General features: G+C 35.7%; 1 long non-coding RNA gene across 3 annotated transcripts in view; it reads left to right on the forward strand.

The window, feature by feature from the left end:
• Positions 1-3,036: 3,036 nt before the first annotated feature.
• The window catches only part of LOC140697808 (uncharacterized), a 30,858-nt gene continuing 16,836 nt past the window's right edge, over positions 3,037-17,058 (forward strand). For all 3 annotated transcript variants that reach the window (XR_012075157.1, XR_012075158.1, XR_012075159.1), the window contains exon 1: positions 3,037-3,169. This is a non-coding gene — a long non-coding RNA (uncharacterized lncRNA). The remainder of the gene's footprint in view (positions 3,170-17,058) is intronic.

Raw genomic sequence — 17,058 nt, forward strand, 5'->3', positions numbered from 1 at the left:
AGTGCTTGTGACAGTGCTGGTTTGACAGGAATCGGCCAGCCTAGTTTAGGCTGATTCAGGGCCCCAGACTGTGGCTGGAAAAAGAATGGGTGAAAGATTTACAAAATAGGACATTTGTCCAAGTCCTGAGGTTCAATGTTTGAAGCAAGGGTCAGCAAAATTGAGCCTGAAGGTCAAATCCAGTCCACTAGCTTTTTTTTTTTTTTTTTTTAAATACAGCTGGTGAGGTCAGCGTGGTTTTTACATGTTTAAATGGTTGGAAAAAAATCAAAAGAAGTATAGCATTTCATGACATTTGAAAATTACGTAAAATTCCAATACAAGTATCAATAAATAAAGTTTTATTGGAACACAATCATCACATCTTGCCATTAAATACTCCTCTACTTCATTCTTGGTGACCCCAGAGCATTCTTTTTTGAACAGTATATTTGATGAATTTTTTAAAATGCTTTAGTAACCAGTACTAATTTTTCCACAACAAACTTCTCATGTCCATCGAACTAACTGGGTAGAGAAAGAAAGTTCCCCTAAGTCCTACTTCTTTAAAACATTAAAGCTTTGTTGGGTATAATCATAACAATTTGTGATTCCAGAATTTATGTTATAATTGTAAACTATTGCTTTATTTTGGAGAATATTGTAAGTGAAAATCCTCATTCTTTACATATGGAATTTAAAATTCTGTCTCAAACCGTGAGAGTTATGATAACTGTAAATGTAACTGAAGAGAAAGAGGAGAACTCAAATTGTGTTTTTAGTAATTTAATCAACCTCCAAAGTCTCTAAGCTGTACAAAGGATGCAATAAGAAAATATCAGGAAAACAAATGCTTTCCATCTATCTTTGCTATTTCAGCAACTGAAAGAATAATCTACCATCAGGGGTTAAAAAAAAACAAGTTTGAACTTAATTGTAATTCCCCATTAAATACTAAAATTTCATGATGAAGATACTGTTCTGAAATTATTTGCTGAAATCTGAAAAGTCTGTCCATCCCTAACAGTTTTCCTCCAGGCAAATTTTTCCTTCATGCACCTTAGTGAAATGCACTGACGTCAGCTTTCAGCGTCAGGTGAATTCTACGCGCTTATCAGTACCGGGTGGAGAAACAACTGAGTGCAGAAAACGGCAGAGCCAAGGGTGAAGGGCCTAAAACTTGGCCTTCACTTCTTCATTACTTTGGAAGGCAGTGTTCTTTGAAGCCTCTTTCTGAAATACCAGTACTTGCTGACACAGTGTATGTGAGTTTCCTCATGTCGTTTTACCTCTGCTACCCGGCAAGCTGATTAATCGACACAAACGTGAGTGAGCAGATTCCTGCGCAGAGTGAATAAAATAAGACATTATTCATCACGATAATTTCTTGTGTGGGATGCTAGAAGTTCATAAACCTAAGAATAGATCCAACAGCAAAAGGCTTAATTTTTGGTCCTCTTTTCTGCTCTACCTACACCAGTCCCTTGGTGACATCACATGGTCCCATGAATCTAAATACTTCTAAAGCCTGTAACTCCCACATTTGTATCTCCAGCATAAACCTGTCTCCCGAACTCTAAATGCACGTGTATCCAACCACAGGTTCAACATGGCCACCTGAGTACCTAATAGATATCTCAAATTCAACATGTCCTAAATTGGAATCCCAATCATCCTCCTAGAACTTCTTCACTTGAAGCATTCCCCATCTGAGTAAGGGGTATCTCTTTTAATTGCACAAACCAAAAATTTGGGAGTCACCATTGACGTCTCTCTTTCCCTCACCTCCAATCCAATCGTGAAGTCCTGTTGGCTCCACCTTCTAAATAAAACCATGTGCTTCCCACCCCCTCCAGAATCACCTTCTGGTGTGAGGCACTTTCATCTCTTCTCTGGATCATCACAGTAGCTTTGGCCTTCCTATGTCTAGTCTCAACACAGTGGCTATCAGGGTCCTTTCGAAATCTGTCAGATCACATCATTCTCTGTTCAAAACCTGCAGTGACTTTCCACTTCCCTTAGTGTGAACTCCTGGTCCTTATGATGCCATTCAAGTTCTTCAAGATGTAGCCCTCTCATTGATTATCTATTTGCTTCAGTAACAAACTAACACAAGCTTAGTGGCTTAAAACAAAAATTTATTACAGAAGGTCCTATAAGTGGTAAGAATTCTTTAGGTCAGAAGTCAGATGCTGGTCTTGCTGGGCTAAAGTCTAGGTATCAAGTGAGCTGTGTTCCATCTGAAGGCTTAAGAGAGGAGACTGCATGCATCTTCCCTTGTTTTTTTCCCACTTCTGGTGGTAGCCCACATTCCTTGGCTCTTGCTCCCTTCCTTCATCTTCAGATCAAGAAGCTGGGATGCCACCTTCTCACATACCAGCACTCTGACTCTTCTGTGACACTCTTTCCCTTTAAAGAGCCTTTGTGGTGACACTGGGCCCACTTGGGTAATCCAGTGTCCCCTCTCCATCTCAAGTCCAGCTGATTGGATAAGTCCATCTACAACCTTAATTTCCCTTTGCCAAGTGATATATATTCATGGGTCCTGGGGATCAGGGCATGGAAGTCTTTGGGGGGGGCCATGATTCTGATCACACTGTTTCATGAATATTCCAGGCACAAACCGTGTTGGGCTGTCGTGCCAGCTCTTCCTTCCTCCAAGGATGTTCTACCCACATTCATACTTCTTGAACCCCTTTACCTTCTTTTTGGGTTGTTCTCTCTTGCCATCCTATTTAACATTACAACCTACCCAACCTGGGTAGCACTTACTTAGCATCTTAGTGTACTATGTTTCCTTGTTATTTATTAAATGTATCATTTATTGCCTGTTTCCCCTTCTACTTGGGTGGGATATCTGTCTGTTCTACTGACTAGATATTTCCAAACCTAGAACGATACTTGTTACATAGCAGTACTCAATACATATCTGTAGAATGAATGGAGAGAGCAACCCTCTCTCCCTTTATGGCTAGAAACCCTAGTTAGTATCAAAGTTACTAGTGTCATAAGTGTGATTATGACATCATGATCATGACATCTATAATCACCCTGAAACCAGGTAGGATTTTTCTGATTATTCCTGCCACAGGCTGCATATTTCTATGGAAAATATTATTATAAACAATGCAGACATTTACTATATTGGACTCACCACCAAGGCAATTACTCAGCTTTGTAATTAAGTAAGGTATGTACGTGCTTGCTTTCCTGGTGGACATAAATCACTGTCCAAAAAATTAGCTGTGCAAATCACTTTTTATTTTTCATAGCTCAAATTTGTGTCTGATCCCAAGCTACTATTTTACTGAACTAATAGAAAACTAAGCATCTGTCCTTTTGGGGCTAGTTCTGGATCTCATAGAGAATGCCAAGACATTGATGGGGAGTGGGCTGAGGGACAGTATCTAGTCTTCCATCTTGGGTCCAGTGGATGGCCACAGAGCCCTCCACCTCCTGTACCCATCTCTCCTCTTCTGGTCCAGAGGTTGTCTTCTGGGACACCAGGAGCTCCTGCAAAGATACCTGTGGCCACGAGTCTTCCTTCAGAAAGGAGGTAGAAGTTCTTTCTTATCCTCAGACCCACAGACCTCTCCAACTGGGGAAATCTCTCTTTAAGCTTTGCTTTCCATATCTCTTTAGATAGTCTACCTATGTCTGCAAGTCCCTTTTCCCTCCTTTTATAATGGTCTCAGTTCTTCTAAGAGTGTAGACTTCGGGAAAGCAAAAGCCATAGGCTTGCATGTCATTTCTGCTTTTCACCCTGTCACACAGCTTTTTGAGGACGTTAACAGCTGGCTACTTCTGGGAGTGTAAAGAAGAGAAATGGAGGAGAAAAATATATATATAAAGAATATATCAAATAATACAAAACTGATTTTTAGAACTACCTTTTCTCAGGTGAAGAACACTGCCTCAGGGTGGTTATTATGTTCTCTTGCTACTTGCTTTGCTAAGTGATTTTGTGTCAAACATGTGACCTCCCTCTCAGATAATTTAAGCAGGGATTAAGAAATGATTTTTAAAATTTCACAATCATTTTTTCAATCAGATAATTTAAAAAAAATAGTTAGCATCTTGACTCTACTGATTATAAAGCCTTATTGATAGACACAATCAGAGCCATATTTTAAAAAGATAACTTCATATAATTCAGGGTTAGTTTCACTCCTAAGTGTTCTACAAATAGAGGAAGGCAATTTAGAGTCAAAACTACTCCAGAATTTGGGAGATTTTTTTTTTTTTTGTGCTGGGAATTTCCTCATTTGCCCAATTTATTGAAACATATTTTAAGTCTTTTTTTGGAATTCTCAGAAAACTTGCCTTTGAACCATTTCTTTCTAAGGACTCATTTTCCTTCAGATAAGATTGAGTATTAGGGAAAGGAAGAAAAGCAGATTCCCTCTTTTCCAATGCACATAACCAACAACTCCTTGTTTTAAAAAAAGTCTATTGTAGTTAATATATACAATAAAATTTGTGATTTTAACCCTTTTAAGTGTACAATTAAGTGATCTTAAGTACATTCAAAATGTTGTCAAACTGTCACCACTATCCTGTTCGAAAATTTTTTAATCACCCCTAATAGATCTCTGTAACCATTAATTAATAACTCCAGGCCCTGTAACCTCTAATCTACTTTCTATCTTTATGAATTTGCCTATTAGATATTTCACATAAATGGAATCATGCAATGCATGTCCTATTGTTACTGGCTCATTTCACTTAGCAATAATGTTTTAAAGGTTCATCCATATTGTAGCATATATTAGAACTTCATTCCTTTTTATAGCTGAATAACATTCCACTGTGTGTATGAGCCACATTTTGTGTATCTGTTTTTCTCTTGGTGCACATTTGGGTTGTTTCCACCTTTTTGACTATTGTGAATAATCTGTAATGAATGTTAATTTGAAAGTATCTGTTTGAATCCAAGCTCTCCATTCTTTGGTTTATACACCGAAGAGTAGAATTGCTTGATCATATGCTAATTATAGGCTGAACTCTTTGATGAACTGCCAAATTATTTTCTACAGTATCTGCACCATTTTACATTTCCATCAGCAATGTACAAGTGTTCCAATTTCTTCACATCCTCGCCAAAACTTATTTTCCATTTTTTGTTTTGTTTTGTTTTTATCAAGGGCATCCTAGTAGGTGTGAAGTGGAATCTTGTCATTTTGACTTGCATTTACCCAGTGACTCATGACGTTGAGCATCTTTTCATGTGCTTATTAGCTCTTCGTGTATCTTCTTTGAAGAAATGTCTTCAAGTCATTTGTCAATTTTTAAAAAATTTTGGAAGCAACAAAAATAGACTTTATTATTTAGAGCAATTTTAGGTTCACAGAAATATTGAGGGGAAGGTACAGAGATTTCCCATACACCCCTCATGCCCACATATGCACAGCCCTATGATGAAAATTTCATGCCAGAGCTGTACATTTGTTACATTCAATGAACCTACATTGACATGTCATTATCACTCAAAGTCCATAGTTTACACTAGGGTTCATACTTGGTATTCTACATTCTATGGGTTTTGATAAATGTATAATGACATTTATCCACCATCGTAGTGTCATACAGAATAGTTTCACAGCCCTGAAAATCCTCTGTGCTCCACCTATGCTTTTACAGTCTCCATAGTTTTGCCTTTTCCTGAAAGTCATTTAGTTGGAGTTATATACTATGTAGACTTTTCAGATCAATTTCTTTCACTTATTAATTTCACTAAATTAATAATAATTAATGCGTTTAAGTTGATTCCATATCTTTTCATAGGTTGAGAACTCATTTCTTTTCAGCACTGAATGTTTGATTGCCTGGATGTAGGCAAGTTATTTACCCATTTATCTACTGAAGGACATCTTGGTTGTTTCCAAATTTTAAGAATTATGAATAAAGTTCCATTCATGTACTTGGTTTCATGAGAAAATAAATTTTCAACTCTTTTGGGTAAATACCAAGAAGCACAATTGCTGGATATATAATGAGAGTACATTTAGTCTTCCAAAGCGGCCGCACCATTTTGCATTCCCACAAGTAGTGAATGATTTTTCCTCATATAGATCTTACACATATTTGTTGTTCATTTTGAAGGATGCTAATGTAAATGATATTGTGTTTTTAATTTCAAATTCTACTCGTTCACTAATGGCATTTGGGAAGGATTGATTTTTTTTATATTAACTCTATATCCTGCAATGTTTATTGCTGATTAGTTCTGGAATCTTATGTGTGTGTATGAGGTATTTTTTTGTCAGTTCTTTCAAATTTTCTACATAGGCAATCATGTCATCCTCAAAGAAAGAGAGTTATATCTTTCTTCCCAATCTGTATGCATTTTATTTCCTTTTCTTACCTTATCACATTAGCTAGGGTCAACAGTATGATGCTGAAAGGGAGTGGTGGGATGGGACTTCCTTGCCTTGCTCCTGGTCTTAGTGGAAAGCTTCTAGTTTGTCATCATTAAGTATAATGTTAGCTGTAGGTTTTTTGTAGATATTCTCATCAGATACCTGAATTTATTTATTTCAATCTTTAAAAATAAATCCAGTAAGTTTCTTACACAGTCGTCTTTATTCTAAGACTGTTTTTGCTTAATCAGTACTATTACAAAGGACTTTGAAGTGTAGTTTGTGATTAAAGGACAAGATGCCTACCAGCCCTGCCACCATCTGCCTCTTCTCTCCTCACTGTCCCATGGAAACATACCAAGGTTTCTCTTGCAACAAGTCTATCCTAATTTTCTGGTTCCTTATAATGGACCCTCCCAAATCCCTGAGAATGAATTGTCACACTGATGTTTTCTTTAGAATATCCTACTTCTTAAAACTTACAAGATTCCAGTATATTAAAACAATGATTTCTCCCAAATATCGTCATTCCACAGCAATAATTTACCTATATGTGCAGTGGTATAGTGATAGGAAAAACAGCAGACTGTAGATGTCAGATCTATTGGCCTGGTTTAGAATTTCCAGCAGTGCTGCAAAAACCTCCTCATGTTCATGCATGGCAATCTCATGGTAGTAGGATTTTTTCTGAGACAACCTAACTATACTGTGTATATCTCTGTAGAAGAAAAATAAATGGTTAAGATGCAAAAGAGAGGAAACAGCTGTCATGTAAGACACCATCTTCATGTCTCTTTATGTCTTTCCCCTTTTTAAAGAATTAATATATGCCTGCTCTATTTATAAGTATAGCATGCAAGAAAAAAAGAGAAGATTCTAATTGAGATTAAAAATTCAGTACATGAAAGAAATGTGAGAATTATATTAATACATTAAATTCCATGTTGACAAGTTTCATGGTCAATAGTCTAGCCTCAAGGCTATTCTGAGCTGGTGTCTTTAAACAATGAACCTCTCAAAAGGTGCTTTCAGGGCACGTTTAGACAATTGACGCTTGGTACTAATTCTTCTGAGAATACTGCTTCTCATAGCCTTCCCCAAGGAGCCCCCTCTTCCACACCTACCTTCTCCTAAGCTTATGATGGTTTTAGCCTCAGGGGGACCCTGTTTTGCTTGCAGGTCTCTGCAACTCTCACTCCTTAAGGAGCCCACACCACCCTTTAGCACCAGGCTTGCCAGGATCTAGGCAGCGCCATCTCTTTAAGGAATAACCCCTCTCCTGCCCTGATGTTTGGTTATTCTTGCTGTGACTATAAAGTATCATGAAATAAATCAAGATAAATCATGCTCATAAACATAAACTTGAAAAAATGGTAATAATATAACTATCATGGAACTGTTGTTTAAATTATTCCCACATCAAATACAAAAACTAAGGCCATTAACTCTAAAGCAGAATAATTTCCAGTGTCTTCTGAAAAAGAGCATATTCAAGCTGTCATTATATGCTAAGGACCATTTCCCTAAAAACTGGGGGGCATTGTGCCGTCTATCTGTAATTATGCTGCTTCTAAGAAACGTGTCTCCACAGATGCAAGGAGTAAGGACTCCATCTGGAAATCTAGTCATTTCAAAGTCAGTATATCTGCTAGTTATCATGGTATAGGCATTCCCAAAAGCCTTCTGCTAATGATTAACTATGAACATTTCTATCCCTTATGTGTTACTGAATCAAGCCATCTCTGTCTTTTTATTTTATAATTACTTGGAAAAATACAGTACTTAAAATACAGCTGGGTTTTAATTTAAGCAAGCAACGTAAAAATAAAGATATCTATGAGAATAAATTAGAGTGTGCCTGCTTGCTTTACAGAGAAAAAATAAATAAATAAACAAAACCTTAACTTGCTTAAATCAGGGGTTGGTGAACTATCACCTGTAGACTAAATCCAGCTTACCACCTCTTTTTGTAAATAAAATTTTATTAGAACATAGTCATGTCCACTCATTTACACGTTGCCCATGGCTGCTTCCTGATCTAAGGGCAGAATTAAGTAGTTGCAACAGAGACCACATGGCCTACAAAGCCTACATTTTTTACCATCCGGATCTTTACAGAAAAAGTATGTCAACTTCTGGCTTAGATTTTCTAGAGTGTTTTCAACAGTGGGCATTTCTGATGAATTAGTGGGTTTTACTGATAAAACCTATCCTAGCTTATGATTTTGAGGGGAATGTGTCTATTTATGGGGTGATCCACCCCATATTTACAATGACTTGAAAAGTCTCCATCGTTGCCGTTCAGTGCAGAAGGTCCTTGGCTAGGATTCTATTACATGATGAGAGAAGTATGGATAATTCTTGTTCCCATCCTCTAGTCTCCTCTCTATATGTTAAAGATAGAATTGCTTGTCCTTCAGCAGCACTTTTTTTGATATTTTATATCAATGGAATGGGGAGTGGCTTGCAGGGCAAAAAATAAACTGACCTTTGGTTTTTAGTGTTTTTCAATATCCACCAGTCTCTCACCCCTTATTTTTACAAAATACAGATGCACTACACTGAGGTAGAACATCTCCAGGCTTGAATCAATGCAGTCCCCCATTTTTTTCTGCTCCTTTACCCAGCCTGCTTAGTACTGTTGGAGAAAACTCAATGCAAATTGGGAGCACCAATTCAAAAAAATCTACAAATCATAAATGATGGAGAAGGTGTGGAGAAAAGGGAATCTTCCTACACTGTCAGTGGGGATGTAAATTGGTGCAGCCACTGTGGCAAACAGTTTGAAAGTTCCTCAAAAAACTAAAAATAGAGTTACCAAATGATCCAGCAATCCCACTCTTGGGCATATATTTCCAGAAAATGAAAACTTTAATTGATACATGCATCCCCAGTGTTCATAGCAGCACTGTTTACAATAGCTAACACATGGAAGCAACCTAAATGTCCATCAACAATGACTAGATAAAGAAGATGTGGTATATTTATACAATGGAATACTACTCAGTCATAAAAAAGAATAAAATGATGCAGCAACATGGATGGATCTAGAGTTTATCACACTAAGTAAAGTAAGTCAGACAGACAAAGATAAATATCATATGATATCACTTACATGTCTTGTAGGATCTAAAAAAATGATACAGATGAATTTACTTACAAAACTGAAATAGACTCACTGATGTAGAAAACAAATTTATGGTTACTGAAGGGGAAAGGGAGGGGGATAAATTAGGAATTTGAGATTAACAGACATTACTATATAAAACGGATAAATAGTAAGGACCTACTGTATAGAACAAAGAACTATATTTAATATCTTGTAATAACCTATAATGGGAAAGAATCTGAAAAAGAATATTTATATATATGTATAACTGAATCACTTTGCTGTACTCCTGAAACTTAACACAACATTTTAAATCAACTACAACAAATGTTAAACAAAACAAAACAAAAAAAAAAGAGCAGACCAATAAAAAAACGGGGGCTGAGGTACCAGACAATCATGGTCTGTAACTTCAGCCAGGCTTTCTGGAAACCTTGTCCACATCTCCAGCCATATCCATTTCTCATTCCTACAAAAGATGTGTAACTTCACGACATTTCTCCTCTCATGAATTGTTGTCAAGAGAGTATCTTCATATCCTCTGTTATCAAACAGGAATTTCCTCAGTGTGCTCTTCTAGGATGAACTAAATCTCTGAAGTGATTATCACCTACTTTGCTTCAGGTTTGAGATAACACAGATCACACTGTCAAATCAAAATGGAGCTCTTAGCAAGGGATAAGATGAAACTTGATAATAATTTGAAATATACACATAATCAAGAGGCATAGATAAAGCAGAGGGAGGTCCAAGACCACCAGCATAGCTCCTGATATCCAGTCCTTTCTGCCTATACTCCCTGACCAACCCTTCTCCCTGATTCCACCCCAACCTTTCTTAGTAGTCATTCTTCCCCAGTTCAGATAATGCCTCCTCATTTGTCAAAATTCAATTCAGACAGCTTCTTTCAGAAAACCTCCCCTGAGTCCCTGGGAAAGATTTTTTCTATCTACATCCTCCACTTCCTCATGGCCCTCTTCTGGTTGTATTGTAACCGTTTTACTGTCTCTTTACTGGAGTAAGTAAGAAACACGTAAGTGGAAACTTTTGGTTCCTTTTTCTGTATCTCTGGCTACCAGTGTGGTGCCTGCATCAGATTAGGTGTTTAATAAATGCTTATTAAAGGATGAAGATATTAAGGATGTCTGCCCTCTGATACAATATAGGTTTAAAGGGAGGAAAACAATATAGGAAGAAGTGATGAAAATACAATATATTAAGAGTGATCACAGATGCAAAAAGCTACAGGAACATCACAGGGAACCACTAACTCTGCTCCAGGGAGTCCTGGAGAATTACACAAAGAAGCAAGGAGAAATAAAGCTGCATGTGAAGAGAGAAGAGACTTCGCTAGGCAGAGGGGGAAGGATGTGATGGGCAGAGGGAATAGTAGTTCTGAAGTCATCATTATCATTCTGCAATACTCAACTATAACGAGGAAAATTAGGTGCCTCATGTGATAAATTATTCAAGTTTTATGCTTTGTTTAGTTACAGAAAGCATCTGGTATTTCAGTATTTACAAAGGAAGTGAATTTAGCCTCACATTTGTATTATTGGATGATGGAAGTATTTTTAAAATCAGTGCATCTTTTGAAGACAGATTTTTTCCTATGGATCGTTATGCAATAATTATTACAGATGTACTGTGAATTATTGATTTAGCAAGCAATTGAGTTTTAAAACTGTTAAAACCAAACTTACATGTATTTTATTTTTTATGATTCATGCATCTGAGTATACAAGCCAGTTCTTTATGTTTGGAAGAAATACAAACATTATACTAAACAAGTATTCAAATAACTAAGGGAAGTGTTCCATCAATTGTCCTGAAGTTCATGATTATTTCAGAACCTGAAGCTAAATTTTTTATTATAAAAAATGACTGGGAAGACAGTTGTGTAAATAAGCTAATGCCATATAAACTGGGTTTAAGGGTAAATACCACTGTTTGAATATTTTTGTCCTTCACCCTGAATTCATAGGTTGAATCCTAACCTCCCAGATGGATTAGGAGTGAGGACTTTGGGAGGTGATTTGGTTATGGACATCCTGCCTTCAGGAGGGGGGATTAATGTCCTTACAAAAGAGGCCTGACAGGGCTCCCTTGCCCCATACACCATGTGAGGACACAGCAAGAAGTTACCATATATTTGATTGCATCTTGGACTTCCTAGCCTCCAGAACTGTGAGAAATAAATTTTTGTTGTTTATAAGCCACCTAGTTCATGGCATTTTGTTATAGCTGCCTGAACAGACTGACACAAGTACTGTGTACAACAGCTGTGGCATTGGAGAGGGTAATGTATCAAGGTTAACTCATAGAAATAATATGAGAGAAGGTAATACATTTAAAGCAGAAATGTATAGGTTAATGAGAACTTACGAAGAGACACACAAGAAGACAGGGACCCAGGATCATACTTTGAATTTTTTTTTAAATCAAATGTTCTTTTCTGAATCTGTGGAGATGATCATATGGTTTTTGTCCTTTCTTTTGTTGATGTGGTGTATCACATTGTTTGATTTGTGTATGTTGAACAATCCTTGTGTCCGTGGGATGAATCTGACTTGATCATAGTATAAGATCATTTCATGTGTTGTTGGATTCAGTTTGGTATTATTTTGTTGAGAATTTTTGCATCTACATTCATAAAAGATATTAGCTTGTAATTTTCTGTTTTGGTTAGTGTCTTTGTCTGGTTTTGTTATAAGGGTGATGATGGCTTCATAGAATAACTGTGGGAACGTTCCCTCCTCTTCAGCCTTTTGGAAGAGTATGAGAAAGATCAGTATATGTTCTTCTTTGTATATTTGGTAGAATTCCCCAGTGAAGCCTTCCAGGCCAGGATCATGCTTTAAATGAATTAACTGTTTCTATTTATTTTTCTGTAAATTTACTTTATGCATTTAGGAGCTATGTTTTTGGGTGCATAGAAATTTAATTTTCCTATAGTTTCCATAAGAATTTAACTTTTTATTAATATAAGTTATTCTCTTATTTTTAAAGTCCATTTTTTCTAATCTTAATGTGAATAGACTGTCTTTCTTTTGGTTAGTATTTTCATTTTTTATTTTTTACCTTTCTGTATACATATGTGTAGATGTGGATATCATATATAATATATAGCTGTATTTTTTAATACAATCTTTTAAAATAAAGCATTTCTACCTTGTCTTTCTGTGTTTTGTACTTGACCCACCATATCTGCATTCAGTCTTTCATTTCTTGCCTCTTTTTAAAATTCATTGCTTTTTAACTTATTACATTTCTTTGCTTACAATTTATTTCACTTTTCTTTTTTTTCCAAAGATTTTTAAAATTTGTACTTCTTAAAGACTAATATTCATCATATCTTTACTCCTTTACAAGCAAGATACCTAACTTCAATACACTGAAATACAATTGATTTTAATGAGTCTCTTGCCAGAAAATTTTGCAGTTTCACTTTGTATGAAATGTCTACAAGAAAATCTTATTCCTGAAAGATATTCTAACTGGGTATATAAATCTGGTTGGCACTTGTAATGTTTTTCTTAGCACATTATGCCATTATCTTCTAACTCTGAATGTTGAGAATCCAGATGACACTCTAAGTATTGCTTTTTTGTTTAGTTTTTTTGTTTTGTTTGTTTTAAATGAGATAATTAGACTTTTCTGTCTGATTTTGAGATAGTTTGTCTTAGGTGTTTTTCAGTTTCACCATGATGTGACTTGGTATAGGTGTTTTTTGTTTGGGGTCTACTTCCAAGCTTCAGGAACCTAGCTTTTTTTTTTGGTCTTTTTTCACAATTCTGTGTATGTTGCTTCTGCTCTACTTTCTGTTTATTTCTGGTTTTGATTAGATATATATTAGATGTTCATATTTCCCTTTGTATCTTTAACTCTTTTCTATGTTGTTTATTTCTTTTCCTTTTTATTTTATATACAGATGTGGTTTTTGATTTCTATTTCAGTTTATTAATTCCCTCTTTAGCTCATTAAACATATCCATTGAATTTTTCAACTCAATATTCATACTTTCCATAGCTGAAAGTGTTTATTTAAATATTTATTCAAATATTTTTGGACATTTTAATAAGTATGTTTTTCCTTGAAAATATTTTAATTATTTGAAAAGTTTACTTAAACATATTATATACATACTTCTTATATTCTGGTCTTATAATTTCAAAATGTTAAGATTTTGCAGGTTTTATTGTGCTGTCAGTTCTTTTGCTTATTTTTGCTTGTGTTTCCTTCTTTGCTTTTCTCTTCTATATTTTAATGGTGACCTCATCCTTTTTTGGATTTTTATGTTAGAAAACACTTTAACACCTTATTTGAACTGATTTAGTATAAAAGGACTTAGCACTCACTTCTACCAGTTGCTTAGAATTATTACCACCAAGAATGGGTTTAAGTTGAATACTTGACTTCTTTTTTCAAACCTATGCAAAACATATGATTTAAATCTTTAACCTTAAGTGAGAAACAATTCATGGTTAAAAATCAAAAAAGAATGTGTTTCACTCTTTTTATTCCGAGACTTATTACAGATAATTTTTCTTATAGTTTATAATAGATGTCTTTTTTCCTTCACATTTACACAGGGAAGCTTTTTGTGGGCATATCTTTAATGATACATGCCCATTGTTCAAACCCTGGGTTTTGTCTCTAGACCCTGTGCTCATAGGCCATGAGAACTGCATCTTAAATTTAGCTCCTTACATGGTCCATTTATCAATGAATCTCAACAAATGAGTTTCCTTTCTTTCCCTCTAGTAAAATGTTTTTAGTTTTACTGTATTTTCTGTAATTTTCTTCCTTTTAACTCAAGGTTCAGAGACTATTTTTTTATAACTATATATTCAACCTGTCAGTATACAGTACTGGTTTTACTTAAAATGAGTAAGCTTAATAAATAAGGTTTTATTGACAGTATATCTCAAAAATCTTAGCACAGAAGGTTTAGCAATGTCAATTCATACTGTAACAGAGAAGAACAAATTGACTCCATATTGGGTCTATTCCTTTAGCTCTAATTTTTTGTTCTGTTGTCTGTGCTTAGTCTGCTAGCTCTGCACCTTTGTAAAAGAATGTTGCCTGTAGCGTGAGATATATGCCCGGGCTTGACCTTTAAAGTATAACACTTTTCATTCATATAGAGATAAAAAGTTGCAGAACAGAGAGTGACAATTGTCTTAATGGAGGTTTATAGGAACTTTTTGCCCAGATCTATGTGAACAGCTACAAGAACAAAGAATTCTGGCACCAAGAAGATTGCAACAACCAGCCACACCCCGCTCCCCTTTTTAGTATTAAAGGAGCCTGAATTCTAACTGGGGTAAGATGGTTCTTTGGGACACTATTCCACCATCTTCTTGGTCTGTTAGCTTTCCAAATAAAGTTGCTATTCCTTGTTCCAACACCTCATCTCTCAATTTGTTAGCTTGTTGTATGGCAAGTAGTATGAGCTTGGACTCAGTAACAATGCTTTTCAGGAATATTTTAGTAATGCATATATAGGATTGGAAATTCATCAAACCACTGTCATTTTACTTTCCTTCACTAGTATTCAGAAAAAGTTTTTTTTGTTAAATATGTCACATCAATTCTATCTAGTTTCTTTGTGTGAAATTATGGTAATTATGCTATTACAAAAAATATATACATGTATTTTCAAAAGATCTCCTGTTGAAAATTGCAAGCAAAAGAAAAATAAACCAAATGAAACCCAACATTATTAGCAAAATTCTCTGAGGTCAAGAAGTTAAAAGGAATATAGCAATAGACGATTGAAATAAGAAAATACATCACCACAGAGTATGACCCAAAGGGTAACATCTTGCAGCTTTAGGATCCTTTCAGGATTACATTCACATAAGATGACAAGTCTTTGGACCAGACTGTCCAGCATTCTACTCACTTTTTCTGACCTAAATATATGTTGAAGGCATAGGTATTGAAGGCAATTTTTAAAAAGCTGACTCCCCAGTCACCACAATCACCTACACACAGGAAATGACAAATGAGTCAGGCTTACATAAAATACTATCGAGTACAAAAAATTGGATTTACAGTCATATGGCATTTTTCTCTCATAGCATTCCCCAGTGCAAATCATGCATTAGTTCAGCCTTGTTGTGCCTGAGACAGTAGGTGACACTAAAACTGAATACCCAAGGTGATAAGTCATAGATTCTAGTCCCAATAAAATGCATTTGTGAGATCGAGAAGTGCTACATACCCATCTGTGAATCACGAGCATCATGATAACGTACAATAACTTGTACACTGCTGTATAATTAAAAAGCACTTTATACATGTCATTAATTTTTGTTTCATCCATACAAAACCCTGTTGAGTAAGCATCATCATCCTCTTTTGTACATATTAGGAAACTGAGGCACAGGGACAATATGGAAATGCCTCATGGTCTCACAGCTAGTAAGTGACAGCAAAAGTAGAACACTAATTTTGCTTGAATATATTCAGACTTGAATATGTGGATCCCAGCAGCAAGGAGGAATATAGAATAGAGACATAAACCAGACTGGGGAAGAGTAAGGAGCTGGGGAGCTGATCTCTAAGAGGACACAAATGTCTCCTAACAAATTCTGAAAGTGGTAGTGATTTAAATATTGAATATCTAATTAGGTAGATGGCAATGAATCCATTTAATAGATAACACTAAAAGACTCAACTAGGGTTTCATGGGTTTTGGCACCAGGAAGTTACTATTCGGAGAGATAGACTTCCTGATTCTGACGGGTGATTTTTTTTTTTAATCCATAAAGTCTATCTTGTACCTGGATGGTTTTACTCATTAAAGAGGTCATAGGTTGGATGAAAAGCAGGAATACTTGATTTTGAAGGTCAAAAACTGAAGACCTAGAGAGTAAATTGATATCCAACTACTGATGGGATTTAACAAAACACAGGGTGAGACATAGTTATTTCCTAAATGGTACATAGGTACCATTAATGGATATGAACATTGTCACAGAGCTATTGTTGAAGTGCCATCATTTTTGTGGACCTTTCAAACACATGAGCAGGGCATTCTCCATGAAGTTCTGGGAGAGGGATCCACTCCCTAATCCTTGAAACCCTTATGGAAAAAGGTAGGGTAGACACGGCATCACCCTTCCAATTACAGAAACTAAAGAAGAATTTCTGAAACAAGGGTATGCAGTATCGTTTGAGGTACTGCTAGGAAGATACACAGAAAAGACCCACTGGATTTTTTAATTATAAAGACATTACTACGATGACCATGTAAATTATTTCCAAACTGGAACACTTTTGAGATTGAAACAGAATGCTGTTCATCATGATGTTGGGACAACAAGTGTATACTGGGATTGTCCCTGGCATACCTGGAAATACAGCCACTTGAGGCATTCATGATCTTTGTCAATGCAAGATTCAGATGATGGGTTAGAAAAATTATGGGCCAATAATAATGACAATACCTGGCACACAACAAGCACTGGACATCGTTTTCTCTAAGTACTTTTCACAAAGTCTCTTATTTAATCTTCACATCAATCATATGAGTTAAGTACAATCACTATAGCAGTTTTACAAATGAAGATATTGTAGCACATAAAAATTAAATAACTTAAC

The sequence above is a fragment of the Vicugna pacos genome, chromosome 8, assembly GCF_048564905.1.
Source record: "Vicugna pacos chromosome 8, VicPac4, whole genome shotgun sequence".
Classification (NCBI taxonomy): domain Eukaryota; kingdom Metazoa; phylum Chordata; class Mammalia; order Artiodactyla; family Camelidae; genus Vicugna; species Vicugna pacos.